Source organism: Falco cherrug, chromosome 7 (assembly GCF_023634085.1).
Source record: "Falco cherrug isolate bFalChe1 chromosome 7, bFalChe1.pri, whole genome shotgun sequence".
Lineage (NCBI taxonomy): Eukaryota > Metazoa > Chordata > Aves > Falconiformes > Falconidae > Falco > Falco cherrug.
This window is the reverse complement of record NC_073703.1, coordinates 13,972,224-13,983,044: the sequence shown is the minus strand read 5'-3', so window position 1 is coordinate 13,983,044 and position 10,821 is coordinate 13,972,224.

Here is a 10,821-nt window from a genome sequence, read left to right as displayed (position 1 = left end):
ATTGAACCTCAGGAGCTTTGGTGGTTTGCTGCTTCAGGTGCTGTCTCAGGGCAAAACCAGTTTCTTTCAGAAATGGAAATCCAATGTTTCTGACAGCTGCCTCCTGGGAAAAACGATTGGCTCATGTCTCCCTTCGGTTTTGTACAACCTGCGCTGAGATGAGAAGCTGGCAGCGTAGTGCTAGCTGTACCGTCACTTCCCCAAGCACTGCAATTATTAATAAAAGAAAATATCGATAAGGAAGCTTCTGCAGGACAGACTAGCACAGGGGTTGTGGCTTCAGCATTCTGCCGATGCAGTTAGCATCTCTCTCTGAAGCTACTTAGCACATGCTGGTGCTACTACTATGGTGTGTAGTTGCCAGAAAGACTTGTCCAGCTGGGCTTTCTCTTCTCCCTGGGAATCCCGCGCATCTCCTGCATGGCTCCTGCCAGCGCCATGGACATACAGCTGTCTGCCAAGACACTGCCGGGTCAAACGGGCTGCTTTTTCCCAGAGGCCATCCCAAAGTGTTGCCATTGTTGTACTGGTGTACAGATCCAAGTTAGGTCATTTTTTTTCTTTAAAGAGAGCTGTTCAGCTCTCACAGAAAAGACAGAGAGAAAAGCCCCATCAAGAATATCTATGCTGCCGTTAATGTAGTCCTTCTCAGGCCTCTGACCTTTCTCACCAGGAGGGTTTTCAAGCTTTGTTCTAACCGTTAATAGAAAACTGTGTTTCCCTGAAGTACTGAACAATTTCCAGCAGAGGTCTCTGCCCACTAATAATTAAAGTTTGGCTGGGCTGCTCAGGCACCACAGGGTTCAACAATCGTTGTTAGGCTTTGTCCCTCCGCAGGATTAAGAACCAAAATCAAGACTTCATGAATCTAAATGCCTGAGAAATCCTCGTCTACTTCATAGGGCAGTAATGCCCGTCTATTGATTACATACACAGAGCTTCTCAAGAAAGGTTTCCTTAGGTAAGATATTTTGAGTCACTCTGTTGAGGTTTGCACAGCACATGTAGCCTATATGGAAACCCAACACATTTCAAAGAAGTAAAGAACTAAGAGCTCCTTCTGGTTAAATACATCAGAGATTTATTAAACTGTAGATATCACACTTTTTTTCTGGATGCAAAACAGACAAGTTCGTTTCAAGCAAAGAAAAGAAACTTCTTTCTTCTCAGGGTGTGCTGTGATCCTTAAGTTGAGATTTAACTATGGTCAAGGGCAACTGCTCCAAGGGACATTTAGCTTTCAGGCTACGATCTCTTTGCTTCTCATCTGGCTCTAATACAAGTGTACTGTCTGCTTATGAGGAAGTGATTTATTTTTATGCCTACATTGCCGTGTCTTTAATTTTATTTACTAATCTACTTCACTGAGTGGGATGCACTTATAAAATGCAAGGTGCTAAAAAAAAAAAGATTAATAATTTCTACCTTTAGGTCTGGGTGCTAGTTGCTCTGTGCAGCATTTCAGTTTACCAAGAGACTTTTGGAAGTCTCAAACAGAGACTTTTTTGAAGCTCAGTGTCATCAGGGTGGAGCAAGCTCCCTTCCTCAGGAAAGAACTTTACCCTCCTCTGTGCCAAGCCGTCTGCTGGTGTGTACATTTTGTTATGGCAGAGAACAGTGTGACGTGAGACTATTGCAGCACAATCGCTGTGATTTCCCCAGCTCATACTACGGTTGCAACACCTTCTTGTGTGCGAACATTAAAATAACAGTGGTACAACAACAAAATACTACTAATGGCTGTTCACCCTGAAAGTTTCTCGATAAATATCCTGGTGTAGTCTTTCAGCTGGGATGTGAAAGGTGCACATTCCCTTAATCTCCAGCTTTCCAAAAATCACAGTTCCGTATTTCAAATCGAAACAAGGTCAGTGACCAATCCAGCACATCTGTGTCACAACCACCAGCTTTGGTAAAGGGAAGACCACTGGGCAAATACCACTGGATTTGCCTGCCGGTCTCGGTGGGGGAGCTCACAGCAGTTGGTTTTGTGAGGAATGCCTGAAGAATCACAAGCCAATTTCTTAATAGCTTTTACTCATGTCATAAAATCTAGCATTATGAGATGGTAACTCTACATACATAGATGCTCACACTCACTTCATTTCCACAAAATATTACAAGTTGGGGCATTGAGGCATACTGGAAGCTGCACGTATAGCACTGAGAACAATACTGAAAACAAATTTATCCTTAAAACGTAACAAGCAACAATTGCAAAATGAGTAAAGGTATTATGCTCTTGGCAGCACATAGCACAAGATCTACGTTTACCTTAGCACAGGAGCACAATTTACTCCGATCTACACCAGTGTAACCATACTGGAGTTAAGGTGGCATTATATGGATGTGATTGCAGGCTAAATTCCTACAGTATCATCACTCTTTGATTCAGTCCCTCCTGTTCATGCACAGCTAGCAGAAGGTGTATATAGTGGATGAACAGACTGGTAACGTGCTCACTTGCTCAGTGTCCCCGGCTACAGCAAGTGCTTTGGGACAAAGTGAAAGAGAGGAACTGCATGTGGGTTTAGCCCAGGGAATTCTAATCAAACAGCAAAAAGTTCCACTGTGTCTCAAACTGAATGTTTTAGTCAAATCCATGTCTGCACCCGTCTTCTGCTTATAATTCACCATGAGACAGAAGTCCCTTGGTACTCCAGTAGATATTCTTGCAGTTCTTTGAAAACACTCACTTGCAGCTCACTAGTTCTTTGATTTGCAAACTCTGGATGGAATTTGATTCATGTTTCACTCCCTCTTTCCCAGCAAACACCTGCATTCCAGATAAAGCTGATCCTTGTTTTGTTAGTATTGTCTCTGATTTAAGATGGTATGTAGACTTTTTGGGGAACTCACCATAATCCAATCTGTCTTGCTACCTTGCATTTAGCTGAAAAAGTGTATTGTGATTATAATAATGGGAGATGAGAGGCAGACCTGCTTAACCTCTGGATAGCAGTGTTCAGTTCCAGTTCTGGTACTTTTCAGTTAGATGCTTTCCTCCCACAGAGCTCCTGGAAGGCTGGATGACACTGTGGATAAAACCGCTTCCTCTTTCTACCCTGCCAGAGAGTCTTATAACTGAAAGACCCTTGAAGAAGCTACAATGGGAGGCAGGATTGTTTGGGAACAACACAAAGATTTAATATGGATTTATGGATGTTCAGAACCTCTGAAAATTACCCAAAAGTCATTACAATGTTAGAGACTGTCTGAGGAGACTGTCCTTTCCCTTCTCTAAAGCAAAGGATAGCCGTATTCTCCTTTATCCCAAGAATGACAAAGACCATTTCATTAACACCTCTGAAGCTCTGGAGCTACCACACATGTATCACTGTGGTCTGGAACAGTAAGTACAATTGACCATAGCCCTCCTTCTTACTGCTTTTTTTCTTAGTTTTCCATAAACATTCAATATTGTTCCAAAATGTTTCCATGAGCCAACACCTTCTGACCAAGACCATTCAAAAAGCTTACATTAGGAAGAAATCAAACAAATGGCAAGGAAAATGAACTTCGGCTACAAGTTCAGAGGCATGTTTATCATGCTTTGCCCCTGAAGAAGCTCAAAGTGAGTCTATTCGATGTAAAGCTCATCAGAATATCACAGACTAAAGGTCTGCCTTGAGCTCTTCTATTAACTGGATTTTAAACCGTATAAGGGACGAGGATGTAGAAGAAAAGTATCAAGAAAAGACAAGAAATAGAGAAAGCAGAGAAAAAGATGCATTGGCCCTGTTTTGTGTCCAAAAGTGGCTCTTGTGTTCACTTCATGTGAAAGAAGCAGAGAGACTGAGGAACTTTCTATCCTTGTTTAGGTCCCTAAACAAGAGTTAGGTTCCTACTTTCTTGCTGCTCCAAAATTTAAGGCCTTTCAGTAGGCTATAGCTACCTTCAAGAAATGAAAATAGGGTAAGAACAGACCATGAACCCAGTAGAAGCTGATGAATAATCCAACCAGTAGTGGGTTTGTGTGTCTTTTTTCTTAGCATGTGTTCTTTGTAGAAAAATTCTAGCAGAGAAATTCAGAGCCATTTTACCACACATCTTCCTCCAGCACCTATCCTTCTGCTTTACACCTGCTACAGCAAAACATGGAAAGGTGTCCTTCTATTGAGAAAGCTCAGCATTGACCTGGAAAAAAAAATAATTTTCCCTGCTACATATTGCCTTCAGCTGAGATACACATTTGTTATGTGAGAGCAGAAAATGGGAATAATAGAAACAGAAGTGCACAAATTATACAAGATCCTCACTTTAAAACTTGGAATGTGGTCCAACTTTTAACACAGTGCAAGAACACAACAGAAAAAGAGTTCAACAACAGAAAAAACATTGCTGAACAATGTGGACAAAGGAGCAAGTAATAAGGTTACCATACTCTGTTTTTGGAGCCATGAACATTAAGATCTCAGCAATATTTCAATACTTGCTGAAGAAAACTCACATATATTCCACCTGTCAGATATTCGGCACAACACTGCCATTATTTAGCTGTTTTACAAAACTGAGTGCTATTAATTTAGTTACCTGCAGGTGTGAATTCAAGGCTTTCAGCAGATTAGATAGTATAATTCCAACTGCCACGGTCAATTTCATGCATGATAAAGTTGCATAGACAGCATTATTTTTTTAAAATTAAAAATAATACACTTCTGTGTACTGCTTCTCAAAGTTAGCACTTTTAAAATGAGTCATCTTTTCAGGGCAAAAGGCCTGAAGAAATATGTAGGAAGGCTATGATTTGATCATGTGAATAATCTTTCCTTATATCGCTGTCCACATAAGAAAGATCTCACATCATAGTCCTTGAGTAAGGATGCAACACTGGGCTTGGTTTTTACACTGTAAACAAGAGATAAAAATGGAATATTAACCTTGGAATTATAATGTATTACCTTTTGGGCTAGGTGGCTGGAGGAATATAATGCTAAATATTTGAGTGTTCCCAAACCACATTGACGGTGGCATGCCAGTGGCACTAATTGCTGTATATTTGGGTCCTTTTTCTTACCTTTCTAATTCCCACTTAGCTTTAGATTCTTTAAGAATTCTCAGGACTGCAAATAAAAATAGGTTTGGTTTTTTCTCCTCATTAAAACAGGTTATATTTCTTAAGTTTTGCATTGGTGCAAAGGAGCCACATAGCAACTAAGTAGAGTGTATCACTTGGTGGCAGGACCCTAGGCCGGAAAATTGGGATGAAAGTGCGAGTCATTGTGTAGCAAAGAAGAAACGTCAGAGCACACCCAACACCACTATACTATTCTGACACATTTTAAGCCATGCAGTTTGCAACGCAAATAACCCTAGGTGCATGCCCTTGTATGCCTTAGGACACTAGTCTTTAAGACACAAGAAGGCTCTAAGTTGACTGTTGCACCAGCTTGGACACAGGATCATGCACCTGGATCCAGAAACTTGGACTATCCTCCAGCCTAGACATAGCTTCTATAAAGCATAAAACTGCCTTGAATATCTAACTGCCCCTAGCTATTTCTTCCATACAGTAACCTTCCTCCACTAACATGGCAGCATACAATTATTTTAGACCAGAACAACAGCAAATATAGCATTCAGATTCTACTTGTGACTCAGTCTGTCCTGGGACCTCAGAGAGGCTGCAAGGCCAAAACACTGGGGAGGGAGCTTTCTCTTTCCAATGTGTGTTTCAATTTCTGTACATAGAATTAAACATTTTTATCTTCATTTGAAATGCCCTGAGACTCTCCTTTGATGTTGAGACAGGAAAGGGGTTCACTCTTTGCTGTTCCCAGAATTTGTGCAATTTGGGGATTTTCAAAGGCACTGTGTTAGTTTTCCACTTACATTCATGTTAAAGCACAGAAATACATCTAAGAAACAACTGTGATTTAACAGATAGATAGAAACTATAAATACAAAAGGAGAAACTGGAAATAAGATAACTTCTCACTTTCTAGAAGAACATGACCGCTTCATGAGCTATTCTAAATTTCAGCAGCAGGGCACCAAGTAGGGTGATATTCCTGGTCTGCTCTGCTAAACCATGTTCTGCAGAGGTTTCTGGGACAGAGTGCACTCAGTTTGCAGGATTCTTTGTGGTATTTATATTAGTGCAAAAGTTGTTGATGTAATGTAATGATGGTGGTCTTCTACCCAAATCCAACATGTAATTAATGTGATGAAAAACACAACTTTTCAAAGAAACTTTGGCATGCTTTTGTAGAAGGGTATGCAGACTTCTCGAGTTTACAGTACATATCTGAATGCAAATACGCATGCTTGATTTCCCCTGAGTGTTGTGTGAACAGTTATTATTACTGACCTGGAAATTTTTCTACTTTCTCTCTTTGACTATTGTTTTTGTCTGGGTTATATGCATCCCTGAAACCAGATGTGCAACACTTGATATATTTCCATTACTTAACATGATTGTGTGTATTTATTATCTCAAAGTTTGAACAATTGGTTTGTGCTGCACATTTCATGATCTTTGTCTGTTACAATGACCAACAGGCCTCATAAGGCAAAATACAGTGTGTTCTAAGGAATCTGTATCAAGTTAGGTATTGCCTGGGATTTTACTGCTATGAACCTCTTGAAAAAAGAGGAAAGAAAACTTACAATTTTATTTTTCTAAAGCAGGCCGGTGTAGATTTTACACAGGCATCTACCATGTGGTGGAACCAGAATCACCTCCCATTGTCAGCAATAAAAAAGGCTGGTCTGACCAGTTCTAATTCCATCCAGAAGAGTGCAGCAGTATATACCCATGCTGAACAAGTCCTCACAGGACAAGCTCAGAAAATCGCCAAAAGAAAAAAGAAAAAGAAAAAATAATATCACCCACCCCCTGCAATAATAGCCTGATGTGTAAAACAAAATAAATGCCAGTTTAACAACAAATTGATTTCTTTCAGTCATACAAAAGGGTAATAGGGGATGGGAGTTGACATCAAACAGTGGCTATTGCTCCTTAGCTCTGAAAACAGAGTAATTTACTTTTTATTGCCATTTTGCTGTAAACAAAAAGACTGGTGATGGAGGAAATGATAGATTATGAATACTGAAGATTTTTTTAAAAATAAGGAATTAAAGGGTGGGGGAGGATAATGTCATCCAAAAACTACATTTGCAATAATCTTCCATAGGGACACAAAAAGGGTTTCATAGAACTGGATTCTTACATGTTCTGCAATATCACAGCATACGTCCAAGCCTTTATTAGCTCAGTTACTCTCACAATCTTCTTATGAGGTCAGAAACTACTGTTCTGACTGAGGCATAAAATGCCTTTGCAGATCTTTGCTTAAAATTAAACAGAAAGTGGAATTATGGCTGGAGTTCTCATGCAGGTCTCCTGCGCTCCAAACCAGCTCAGTTACCTGTAGATAGCCCTTCCCCTCCTCCGCATGAAGAATGCCTCCTCCGAGCACGTACCAGACTCACGTTACATCTGCTCAAGGGCACTAGCAAGAGAGCAAGGAGTGTGTAATGCAGTGCTGGCAGCTCGGTGTGAGAGGAGGCACTGGTTTTATTTTCCTTACAGCTGAACTGCATGGTCTGAGTGAGGGGAAAACCCTCGTTCCTCTACCATAAAGTGTTGCACAGATATGGTTGAGAAATTGTGACTGCTTTCTAACTGTCCCCTTACCAGAGTTTTTTCTTCTATCGTGACAGAATACAGGAGAAAGAAGAGAGAGTAGCCTTCTCAAATACAACAGGGAGAAGAGCAGGATCAGAGAAAGCGAATCACAGAATACAGACATTTTTCTTTGCATCTTCAACAGGCAGATCTTTCTCCATTCCTGCTTCATCTCCCACAATATCATCACCCGCTCACTGGCAGCAGCCGTTCATGCCCACACAGCTTCCAAAATGGGTTCTCCTCCATTCAGTTCCTGTTTCCCTCAACAAAGATCTCCTCCCTTTTTGCCACAAATAATACTCTAGAAGGAACTCCTCACAAAAGATCCTCTCTCTGTGAATGGTGATAACTCACAAAAGTACACAAACATCAGCCTCATTAGTAACTATGTGCTCCATGCAGTCCTGTGGTTGCTTTCCAAATTAAAGCCCCCCAGTTTCATTCCCAGTTTCTGTTTTTCTTCATTCTTGTTTGTGCAAGATAAGGCTGACAAAAAGCAAAAGGGTCTGGAGTCTGGAGAATTTTGTCAAACTCCACAGCAATGAGAGAACCTCAGGTGTGCGCACACCCCCAACCCCCCAACCACCCCCCCACCCCCCCTTGGAAAGGAAGGAGATGAAGAAATAGCTGAAGGGTAAGGATGGGCACTGCAGGAGCTCTAGTTATCCATCCTTTGTATACAGAGGGTAAAGGCATGTTTTTTTGCTAAAGCAGGGGGAGGCAGAGTGCTGGGAAAGCAAGTGAAGTAGATGATTTCACTCAGATAAGTTTTTCCTGCATATGCCTAGGAAGGCAGAGAGACTTACAGTCTATAGGACATCAGGGAAGGCTGGAAGCTCTACAGAGTGACTTTCTGAAGAGAGATAAGCCCTCATATTATTAACAAGCCCTACATTATCGTGCATATGATAGCATCAGGCAAGTTGTTAGTCCCAAGCACACTCTATTCAAGCTGTTTGCAGCCTGAGAAGCCTGCGTATACCTCTGACTTGCACATGGCCTCTCTGTGCTCAGGAATCCAACGTAAGGTTTATATCATCCCACACAGAGGTGCAGATGTCGGCTTCCCAGGGCAGCAATAACGTGTCTCCTTTCTAGTAAGTTATGTTGTTTTCCTAGCATCTCCTCTGAAGTCACTCTGGCTGCTCCTGGTTCTTCCACATCTCTATACGCCATACAATCACACATTCTGTTCCCTTTGAGAATTTTTGACTGAAAACTCTCTGAATGTTATAAGATATATCTGTCCAGATTTTGAACTTGCCTAAACTGGCAGAGCTCACTCCAGAGGGAGTGTTTTACTTCTACACAGGATCTGTCTCATGCTACCTTACCAGCAAAGGTAACACTTTTCATAGTACAGTTGTTACATTGGTCATGTAGAAAAATAGCTGCAAACTATAGTAATTTATAGTGGAAATGGGGGCATAGAAATTAGTAAAACTTGTTTGTTCTCTCAAAGTGTTATATTTTGACCTGCCTCAGTAAGCTAGCAATTACAGAGCAGTATAAGCAGCCAGCATGAGCCTAGGTACTCACACATGTGACTTATGGTCTTTGTTGAGACGTGACTCCAGTATTATATGCCCTGTTCTACTGAATTAATTGAAAGTACTCCCAACTTACACTACCATAAACGAGAGTGGAATTAGGTTTAACATGAATATGCAGCCCTATGCATATGCAATTATGCTATGTATTGATATATGTGTGCATAGATTACCTATGCATGGAGTGCACATACTGTTGTTCTTATAAATCAGCAGATTCAGATAAAATAAATATTTTTCTAGAAAAGGGCTTGTGTGATGACTATAATTAAAAATAATAATTTTGGAATTAAAATGAGAATTCTGATTGAAATCTTTTTGCCTGCTCAGTTTTGCTGCAGTGCAAGTTGCTCAGTACAGATCTTAACAATAACGTGTTACTTGCAGCTCAAGGATTTTTTTTTTTTATTTTTTTTTTTAATTAGAAAGCCATTGCAGTTTATCATTGTGACTGAACAAATGTTAGGACTGGTTGTTTCTAAATTTGAATGGATACAAAGAGGAGGTGAAAAAAAAATCCGGATTGGTTCAGTTCATCCCTGATAGTCATTTCACTGGTAGCTGGTTTTATGGCTTTAGGCTTCAGGGAGAAGGGCAGGCTGGGCTTCCGGACCTGAGAAATGCTAGTCTGTGGTAGGAGATGTGCAGACAGGGAATGAGTAGGAAACATGTTACACAGCTTAAAAAACTTGAGTCTGGCTCAAAACCTCAAAAAATCAACAGGAAAGCTTCACAGGTACTGAATTCTCTCACTCATAATATGACAGGGAAGGCTTGGGCTTTTTCTAGTACATGGGACTTCTAGAACCTTTTTTCAAGCAGCATATCAACATGCTTTCCCAGAAAGTGGTAACTAATTTCCACAGTCCATCCCCGACAGTTTCTTGGACCTGCAACTACCTGCTAAGTGTACAGTCTTCAATGATTGCCTCTACTTAAATTTGTAAGCAAGATTCAAAAATCTTCTGGAATTATTAAGAAGAATTCTTAATATTAAGAAGCTTGTTATCCTAAGCTTCAAAAGAGTGGTAGAGGTGGGAACTAACGATAACAGTAATAAGAGGACACATTATGGAAATCCCTATGCTGAATGAGCAGAAACTATAGAACAAGATTAGTGACCAAAGATTTAAAAGACTGAAGCAAAGACGCAGCTCACACTTAAGACATGTTTGAATTGGCCTTAATTTATTGAAAAGAAAAAAAATCCAAAAAATTTTAAAAGGATGCTGATATATGGTACTCCTTACAGTTCAAACTTATGAGAGTTTTGCTAGACTATGGCAAGCACAAATTTGACAAATTCTTTTAGTACTGCACTCGGGAGTTAAAAGCAACTTTTCTGCTTTTTAAACAAATGCATCTACGGCAATAATGGCAAGTAATTCACAGTCATTTTTACCAGTTTAGGATAGGAGCTACAAAGACACAATAGAAAGGGCTACAAATGCTTCTATGAAGCTCTAAATTGGTGTAGAATCAGATGAAGTGCTCACCAGAGAGGAACTATCACTTCATGGCATTACCTTTCTTTTACCCTTTTATAGTACAGACATGAAAGCTGAAGGGTGCTCACAGGGAACCAAGCTATCAGGGCTACAGCTTAACAGGGTGATGTTTCAACAGTACATTTGCAAG